The sequence below is a fragment of the Sus scrofa genome, chromosome 2 (assembly GCF_000003025.6).
Source record: "Sus scrofa isolate TJ Tabasco breed Duroc chromosome 2, Sscrofa11.1, whole genome shotgun sequence".
Taxonomy (NCBI): Eukaryota; Metazoa; Chordata; class Mammalia; order Artiodactyla; family Suidae; genus Sus; species Sus scrofa.
The window spans coordinates 44,638,288-44,648,183 of NC_010444.4; the positions used below are offsets into that span (position 1 = coordinate 44,638,288).

General features: G+C 40.9%; 1 pseudogene; it reads left to right on the top strand.

Annotated features, from left to right (window-relative positions):
* Positions 1,199-4,571, top strand: LOC106507278 (annotated as a pseudogene).

The following is a 9,896-nucleotide window of genomic DNA, read 5'->3' on the forward strand; positions in this document are numbered from 1 at the left end:
CTCACCTGTCATGGCTTTATATTAAAAATAAAAGCCAGGAATTAAAAGATTGAGGATGACCACAAACCAAGAAGCTGAAGTTCTAAAGCAGCTAATCTATTTCCAAGCTAAAAACAAATCATAGTATGCTGTTAAGTTCTCACTCCTGTACTTTTTGGGAATTAGAAAAAAATATTTATTTGTTCATTTTTTCATTTAACAAGCAGTGACCAAGTGGGTACCATCTGTCAGTCACTGGAGATCCAGAGATTAGAAGAAAAAGATTTCTACTATTAAGAAGCAACGTTAAGTGAGGCAGGAAGAAGGAGATAGAGACAGACAAGCAAATAATTCTAACACAATGTGGCATTGATATTGAGAACTAAAAAAGAAATAGGACTTTACACTGAGGGGAAAATACCTCTTTCCAATATCTGATGTTTCCTTCTATGTAGAAGGGGCTCCACTGGTGTAATACCCCTAAATTCCTCCATCCCTCAAATCTTTCCCCCTTAGGAGAGAAGAATTTACTTAATCTGATTGATAACTATGAGAAAAAAAGGTGGGCATGCTTAGGTAAGCTCCCCGTTTATCTCCTCTGTCTATTTGTCTATCTGTCTCTCTCTCCCTCTTTCTTCTCTCCCTCTCCTTGCAGCCAGACTGCCTATGAAGAAGATAATTTCTCTGCTCTTCCATGCCCCAAGTCTTCCAGAAACAGGCCCCATAAAAGGAAGACTGTAGAAATTCAGCACTGTGCTTGACTAGGGGTTCATTACTAGGAATCCGTCTTGTCTGTAGGTACAAATCACATTCTCCAACATCAGGTTTTATCCATTATAAATGTGCTCAATATGTGTGGTGGTTAGGTGCATAGACTCTGGATCCAAACTGGTTAATACCTCAGTATTTTCCACTTAATAATAGCTATGTGACTTTGGGCAAGTTACTTAATTTCCCTATGCTTCCATTTCTCCACCTACAAAAGTGGGACTAAAAGTATCTACTCACAGAATTGTTGCAAATATTGAGTTCATATATATCAAGCACTTAGAACAGAGCCTGTTAAGAGTTCCCACTGTGGCTCAGCAGAAACAAACCTGACTAGTGTTCATGAGGATTCAGGTTCAATCCCTGGCCTTGCTCAGTGGGTAAGGAATCTGGTGTTGCCGTGAGTTGTGGTGTAGGTCACAGTCGTGGATCAGATCCCACATTGCTACGGTTGTGGTATAGGCCAGCTCTGATTGGACCCCTAACCTGGGAACTTACATAAGCTATGGGTGCGGCCCTAAAAAGCAAAAAAAATTAAAAAAACAGAGCCTGTTACAAAATAAGTGCTCCAGAAGTTTGAGCTCTTATTATTGTTTTTGACTCTGTCTTAATCTTGCTTTCTTGGTGGTTTTCGTTTCTGGTTTTGTTTTTTTTGTTGTTGTTTTTTGTTTTTGTTTTTGTTTTTTTGGCTATGCCCATGGCATGCAGAAGTTCCTGGGCCAGGGATTGAACCTGTACCACAGCAGTCACCCAAGACACAGAAGTGACAACACCAAGTCCTTAAACTACTAAGCCACCAGCCAAGGCCCGTCTGTCTGAGCTCATCTGTCTTAATCTTTTATTTCTCAATTTGTTGAAAAGCTGGGCAGGAAGAAGTTCTATTTATTGGTATCTTCCAACTCTTACCTCTAACAGTTATGGATGTTTAAGAAATCTTAAATGATTTTTAGAGTTATTGCCATTTTGTTAATAGTTCTTGGTCCCTTTATTAGATGAAATCTGAAAGCCTTTATTAGTGGATTCCAAATGCCAGGCTAGCCTTCCATGCTACACAGTCCATGTGGCAGAGTTCTGGATTCCCACTGTAACTTAAAGGGAAACTTTCACAATGTCTGGAACCCTTGATGTCCTTTATATAAAGGAGGAGGATGTCCTCAAATTCCTTGTAGCAGGAACCTGGAGTTCCCATCCTGGCCCAGCAGTTAATGAATCTGACTAGTATCCATGAGGATGCAGGTTTGATCCCTGGCCTCGCTCAATGGGTTAAGGATCTGGTGCTGCTGTGAGCTGTGGTGTAGGTCACAGATGTGGCTCGGATCCTGCACTGCTGTGGCTGTGGCGTAGGCCAGCAGCTACAGCTCTGATTCGACCCCTAGCCTAGGAACCTCCATATGCTGTGGGTGCGGCCCTAAAAAAGAAAAAAAAATTTTTTTTGTAGCAGGAACCCACTTAGGTGGAACCAACCTGGACTTCCAAATGGAGAACAGTACATCTACAAAAGGAAAAGTGAGGGCATCTACATCATAAATCTGAAGAGAACCCGGAAGAAGCTTCTGTTGGCAGCTCCTGCCATTGCTGCCATTAAAAACTCAGCTGATGTCAATGACATATCCTCCTGGAATGCTGGCCAGTGAGCTGTGCTAAAGTTTGCTCCTGCCACTGGAGCCACTTCTATTGCTGGCTGTTTCACTCCTGCAAGGTTCCCTAACCAGATCCAAGCAGGCTTCTAGGAGCCAAGACTTCTGGTGGTTAATGATCCCAGGGCTGACCACCAGCCTCTCACAGAGGCCTCTTAGGTTCACTCACCTACCACTGCTCTGTGTAACACAGAGTTTCCTCTGCGTTATGTGGACATCGCCATCCTGTGCAACAAGGGAGCTCACTCAGTGGGTCTGATGCTGTGATGCTTGCCCGGGAGGTTCTGCCCATGCATGACACCATCTCCTATGAACACCCATGGGAGGTCATTTCTGACCTCTACTTCTACAGAGTTCGTGAAGTGATTAAAAAGGAAGAGCATCCAGCTGTATAGCATAGGGAATTATATCTAGTCACTTGTGATGGAACATGATGGAGGATATGTGAGAAAAAGAATATATGTATATATATATGTATGACTGGGTCATTTTGCTGTACAGTATAAATTGACAGAACACTGTAAATAAACTATAATGGAAAAAAATAAAAATCATATATATAAAAAAAGGAAGAGCAGGTGGCAGCCAGGAAGGCTGTGACCAAGGAGGAATTTCAGGATGAATGGATTGCTCCTGAGTTCACTGCTACTCAACCTGAGGTCGCAGGCTGGTCCAAAGGCATGCAGGCGCCCTCCGTGTCCACTCAGCAGTTCCTCACTGAAAACTGAGTGCTCAGTCCACTGCTGAAAACTGGTCTGCAGCTCCCACTGCTCAGGCCACAGAATGGGCAGGAACAACCACTGAGTGGTCTTAGGCTGTTCTTCCACAAACTCTTAAAATGGAAATAGTTGATGGAAGATAGTTTCTTAAAAAAAAAAAAAAAAAAAAAAAAAAAAGGCCAGACCAAGCATCTCAAATGTTAGCCCAGGTGAGATTGAAATTGACAAAATTAACTGGTTGGATCATATTTTTCAGTCCTTCCTTTCTGATTTTCCTTTTAAGTATACACTCTCTTTTTTCAGCCAGGTTAACCCCTCTGAGCAAGGCAGGTGGGCAGCTACTTACCTCATTTGCAAAGATTACTGCCAAGTCCTCCAGGTTTTCTGCATATTCCAGAGACCCCTCCTTGCTCTGGTGCCTGCAGTTCCTACCCTGGTCTTTGCAAATCCCTTCTAGGAGAGGAAAGCTCTTCTCTATCTAGTTACAAGGATTCTTTCCCTGGATTCAGACCAGCCCTAAGGAGTTTAATGGAGGAAATGAACAGATTGGCAAAAATAACTGGAATATAATGTGTTAAGTACAGTCAAGGAGATATCTAAATGCTACTAAAGAAGTATAGCAGTCAGGACAGGAAACAGATGGCATACCCAAAAAGAATGATTAAAGAGAGATTAATAATTTATTTAGAAAGCTGTAAGCAGAGTTGGGGATAATTTAAGCATTAACATTGAGAAATTACTCCCATTCCTAGGGCTAGAAGGCAAAGGCAAGGCACTATCACCAAAATCCAGGAAGAAGGCTCTAGCTGTAAGGAAGCGTTACCCACCAGGAACTCTTTCACTAGATTAATGCAGCCCTTGCCCATCCAAGGCCTGGGAGAAGGGAGTTAGGAGAGTATTACTACAGTCTTACTCTCTTCTGCCCTCTGAGCTTCTTCCAGGGCCTGCCATTGTTCAAATTGACCAGAAAGTCAGAGAAAACCTGATCAATTGTGTCTGAAGAGGTCAGCCTCCCAAGGAACAAGAGAGATGAGGAATGGTAGATAGGGGGTCAAAAAGGACAAAGAATAGCCCAGCACAGACAGTGGAGGTTAATAACTCTTCCAGAGGACCTCAAAGATGGCTTTGAGAGGAGGTGGTATTTGAGCTACATCCTGAAATATAAGTAGGGGTTTACCCAATACAGATTCTATACAAAGAGATAGCATATTCAGTAGCTCCTAGATATAAAAAAAGAGCATGCATAGCATAGACAGCCAGGCAGTCCCATTTGGCAGAAGCATATAATACTTGTAGAGAGATGGACCAGAAAAGAATATGTAGGGCCAGATTATAAAGATTCTTAAAGGCCATGCTAAAATCATCAGACTCAGAGCTCCTGTTGTGGCATAGCGGAAACGAATCTGACTAGGAACCATGAGGTTTCAGGTTCAATCCCTGGCCTCAATCAGTGGGTTAAGGATCTGGTGTTGCCGTGAGCCATGGTATAGGTCACAGACGTGGCTCAGATCCTGCATTGCTCTTGTTGTGGCTGAGGCGTAGGCCGGCAGGTACAGCTCCAATAAGACCCCTAGCCTAGGAACCTCCATATGCTGCCAGTATGGCCCTAAAAGGACAAAAAGACAAAAAAAAAAAAAAGGAAAGAAAAAAAGAAAAAAGAGTTCCTGTCATGGCACAGCAGAAACGAATCCAACTAGTAACTGTGAGGTTGCAGGTTCAACCCCTGGCCTTGGTCAGTGGGTTAAGGATCTGGCATTGCTGTGAGCGAATCCAACTAGTAACCGTGAGGTTGCAGGTTCAACCCCTGGCCTTGCTCAGTGGGTTAAGGATCTGGCATTGCTGTGAGCGAATCCAACTAGTAACCGTGAGGTTGCAGGTTCAACCCCTGGCCTTGCTCAGTGGGTTAAGGATCTGGCATTGCTGTGAGCTGTGCTGTAGGCCACAGACGTGGCTCAGATCGAGTGTTGCTGTGGCTGTAGTGTAGGCCAGGAGCTGCAGCTCTGATTTGACCCTTAGCCTGGGAACCTCCATATGCTCTGGGTGCGGCCCTACAAAAAATAAATAATAAAATAAAATAAAATAAAATAAAATTATTGGACTTAATCCCATGGTTAGTAAGGATCTACTCGAAGACGTTCAGAGAGAGAGAGAATGACATGAGTGTATGTATGTATGTATGTATTTATCTGGTTATGGCATACAGTGAGTGGCTTGATGAGGGATTTCAAATCCCAGACCAGGGATTGAACCAGGGCTGCGGCAGTGAAAGCACTGAGTTCTAACCACTAGGCCTCCAGAACATATTTAAGTTAGAAGAAAGATAACTTTAATGTCAATACAGAGGATGGACTAGAGTATTGAGAAGCCAGAAGCAGGAAGATTATTTTGGAGGCCTTTGAAATGGTCCAGGCAACATAAGGGTGAGTGGCACTACCATGGTGGCAGTGATGAGGAGGCAAAGAATCTATTCTGAAGATAAAATTAACAAAATGTGATGACCTAATAACGAGAATGCAAGCAAGACAGGTTCTAAATGAGCATCCAATTTTTAGTTTGAGAAATTAGGTAGATGTTGGTACTATTAATTATGAGAGATTTCAAGAAGACTAGATTTGTGAGGACTACACAGGGTTTAAGCTTTATACATAAGGAGTTTGTCCGCCCATGGAGCACTAGTGGGGAAATGTCCAGCTGGCAATGGATAAAAGATGGCCATTATTGTCTCTGCAGTGGTTCAGGTTTCTGCTGAGGTACAGGTCCATCCCCAGCCCAGGATTGCCACAGCTGTGGCTCAGATTCAATACCTGGCCCAGGAACTTCCATATGTCATGGGTGAGGCCAAAAAACAAACATACAAAAAAGAACTCCGGAGGAAGACTTGGGAGCTAGATATACAGTTTGGAGAACAATTTATTTTTTGTAGTCTATGTAAAATATAGTCCCCAGATTTCTCTCAACCTCTGTAACTAACAAAGGAGAAAATGTGACTCATCATGTAATGAAATAAACCACAATGAGGGTCAAATAACCTACTGCTGATGTTCTTTGCCAGGGGAAAGATTTTTCATTTGTTTGTTAGCAATAGAAACTCATAACTCAAAATTGCATAGTAGTTTAGGAGTGTTCTTTGAAAAACAAACAAACAAACAACCCCCGGTTTTGAAAACTGAGTACTATTTTCTCCTTAAATTGAAGCTCATTTATTTGGTAGAGAAACTCCAAGTTTCTCATAGCAGCTTCATTTTATTATATGAACTCATATCTCACGACGTGCAATTGTTTTTCAACTGAAGCCTTTAGTTGCACAATGTCTAGAAAAGAGCATTCCCTCATAACATGTACCTAAAAAATATCTGAAGTATAAATGGATGGTAGAGAGATGGATAAATGAAAGCAATAGATTATATTAATGTTGATTTTTTTAGAAGTTTATGTGTATGTATATGTAAAAATCATAATCGAGGGAGAATTAGAAAGTGTCTGGTTTTGCTTCACCAGTGGAAGAAATCAGGAATTGCATAACTCCCAGTTTCTCCTTCATGTTCAGCTGCCTCAACCACCTTACCTAAGAAGAACTGAAATGCTTCTCTTCAAATTCCTTGCTATGTTAAGTGATCATAGGTATGGGGTCTCACAACTTTTTTTTTTTAATTTTTATGGCCATGCCCGAGGCATATGGAAGTTCCCAGGCCAGGCACTGAATCTGAGCTACAGCTGTGGCAATGCTGGATCCTTTAATCCACTGCGCTGGTCCAGGGACTGAACACAAACCTCCATAGTGACCCAAGACACTGCAGTTAGATTCTTAACTCATTGTGCCAGGGCACAAAAACTGCAACTTTACTCCTTTGTATAATTTCCAGCATAATTATTTTGTAAATCTTAGAAATATGGTTTTAATTATCTGAAACCAATGGAAGTCTCCCATTAACAGCATACACTGTGGTACAAGAAAAACCAATTAATTTTTGAGTCAATTTTACACATGATCACTCTGTGACTAAATATACTGATTAAAAATTGTTCAGTTATTGGAGTTCCCATAATAGCACAGTGGAAACAAATCCGACTAGGAATTATAAGGTTTCAGGTTTGATCCCTGGCCTTGCTCAGTGGGTTAAGGATCTAGTGTTGTTGTGAGGTATGGTGGGGGTCACAGACATGGCTCAAATCTGGCATTGCTGTGGCTGTGGTATAGGCTGGCAGCTGTAGCTCTGATTTGACCCCTAGCCTGGGAAACTCCATATGCCACCACTGTGGCCCTAAAAAGCAAAAAAAAAAAAAAAAAAAATTGTTCGGTTATTGACTAGGCTCTGTTTTGTTAAAGTCCTTTTCAAAATTTTATTCAAAATAACCTTGGAAAGGAGATCCTGTCATGGCACAGGGGAAACAATCCAACTAGGAACCATGAAGTTGTGGGTTTGATCCCTGGCCTCACTCAGTGGGTTAAGGATCCAGTGTTGCCGTGAACTATGGTGTAGGTTGCAGACGTGGCTCAGATCTAGCGTTGCTGTGGCTGTGGTATAGGCCAGCAGCTGCAGCTCTGATTCGACCCCTAGCCTAGGAACCTCCATATGCCGCAAGCACAGCCCTAAAAACCAAAAAAACAAGAACAACAACAACAACAAAAAAACGTAGAAAAAACTTTGTTTTGGCAGTTGTCTTCCTTGTGAAATTTGGAATGTCATCAGTATACTACATGACATATCCCTTTCCTACCTTCGTCTCAATGTAGTTTCTTTGTCTTCAATGGGCACTATCAACCCTGCACCTTTTATCACACATCCACCCAGCCCTCCCAGTCCATGTGACAAGTGGGAAGGTTTTTTTCCAACTGCTGCCTCTCTAAAGAATGAAGTGCAGATACATTCAGGCTAAAGAGAGCTGGACCTCAAGTTAAATCATGATACAGCCTGGATACAGATCATCTGATTTCTGGGTAAACAGAACCTACCTCTAAATGACTGAGTTAAAGGTTAACTGGAAGATATAGGAATACTGAAGATGCCTGACAAACTTCATCTTTCACTGAATATTCAAAATACATGTATTTAATAATGTCTCTCTCCTATAGTTTACAGCCCATATCCTAGACATCTATGTATTTTTCTCAGCACCTAGCACAATATCAGTTGCCAGTAGAATAAACTGATAAATTGTTCCATACATAATCTTTCCTTCTTTCTAGTTTTTTCTATTATCCAATTTTTCTTTAATGAACATAAATTGTTTATATAATAAAATAATGAAAAGTCCCAATATTTTGTTTGTGTTTTTAATGTGTATGCTTTCATATGGATCTCTGTTATTGTACATAGTACACATTATATATAAATATAAACATATGATCATATTTTTGATAAAGGAATGTAAGGGGATAGTTTAAAATTGACTTGTGAATCAGTACATAATACATCTTCAACATCTTATGATAATTTTCTAGTTATAATACAGAATATTTAAATACTGAATATGTATTTGTGTTTTTCTGAAAGCTGGTTAGCAAAAACTGAAACGAATGTTTTGGTTGTTTTCTTATGACACAACTGGGTGAAAAGCAGAACTACACAGATGTTTCATAATAAAACTCCAAAGCACATTAGACTTGTCCATTGTCAGGTTTTGTTACATTCCCTCTAACTCAACCCAGACTCCCTGAGGCTGGCAAACAGGGCAAAGTTTGAGCCAAAACCACTCCCTTCCTTTGAGCTTTTGAGATGCACTTAGAATTCTGGGAGAAACCAAAAGAAACAGCAGTTTTTCTTCCAGATGTGGCAAGTCTGTCACTTTCAGTGTTTATTAAAATTTCAAATTCAGCCCAACAACTAAAGACAGTTGCCTGGAAAGGGAAAGAGGGTGGGGCAGGAGAATCCCAAAGTTCTGTTCCACTCAGAATAAGGTACTGATGCTATAAGATTCCTTAGGAGAGGGAGCAAATTAGGAAGAAGGTAGGGCAAAGAGGGAGAAAGGCAGGGAGGGAGGGAGGAACCAACAAAGACAGTGTGTCATAACCAAAGATTAGGATTAATCCAATTCTGTGGTCCTGAGGTCCAAGGGAAAAAAACTTCACACTTGACCTAATCATGTTCATTTGTCTGCAGGCTGTTTCCATGTCTGAAGCAGGTTGTAGCATAGATGAGCATTAACAGGACAATTTAAGGCATAGAGGTTTACTCTTTAAAATTAAAAAACTCTGAAAAAATCCAATGTTATAGGATTTGCTTGGTTGCTCTACTTCAATCATTTTACTTTTCCCCTTTAACTCTTCCTATTAATAGTAAACTGGAAAATAATTTTCATCTCGATATTTCAATTATTTTTCTACTTATATTAGTCAACATTTATTGAGAACTAACCTTTTCCAGGCACCGTGCTAAGTATTTTACACACTTTTATAGGGGAACACTTACTCCTTACTGCTGATATTGCCTTGCATATGAAAGAACATCCATTAGAATAATCTTCCTTCCTAAATACACTTACTACCCAGGAGAGGAGAAGCAACTTTCATGAGTTTGGGATGAGATCAGGGCACATAAAAAGATCAAATATAACTGATGTTCCTTTCCTCTTCCCCACTCTCTTTCTTACATTCCAGCCTGCAAAAAGCATGTGTTCTGGTCTGATCTAGATGAGGTCAGCAGCAGTGTGGTACAGGTCCTGCCCCTGCAAGACTGGGAAAAGACAATGACAAGTCAAGTCCTGGTCCTGCATTTCATATTGATCAACTAGAAGACTTTCTCCTGGAAAAATTTTTTTTTTTGTCTTTTTTAGGGCTGCACCCACAGCATAT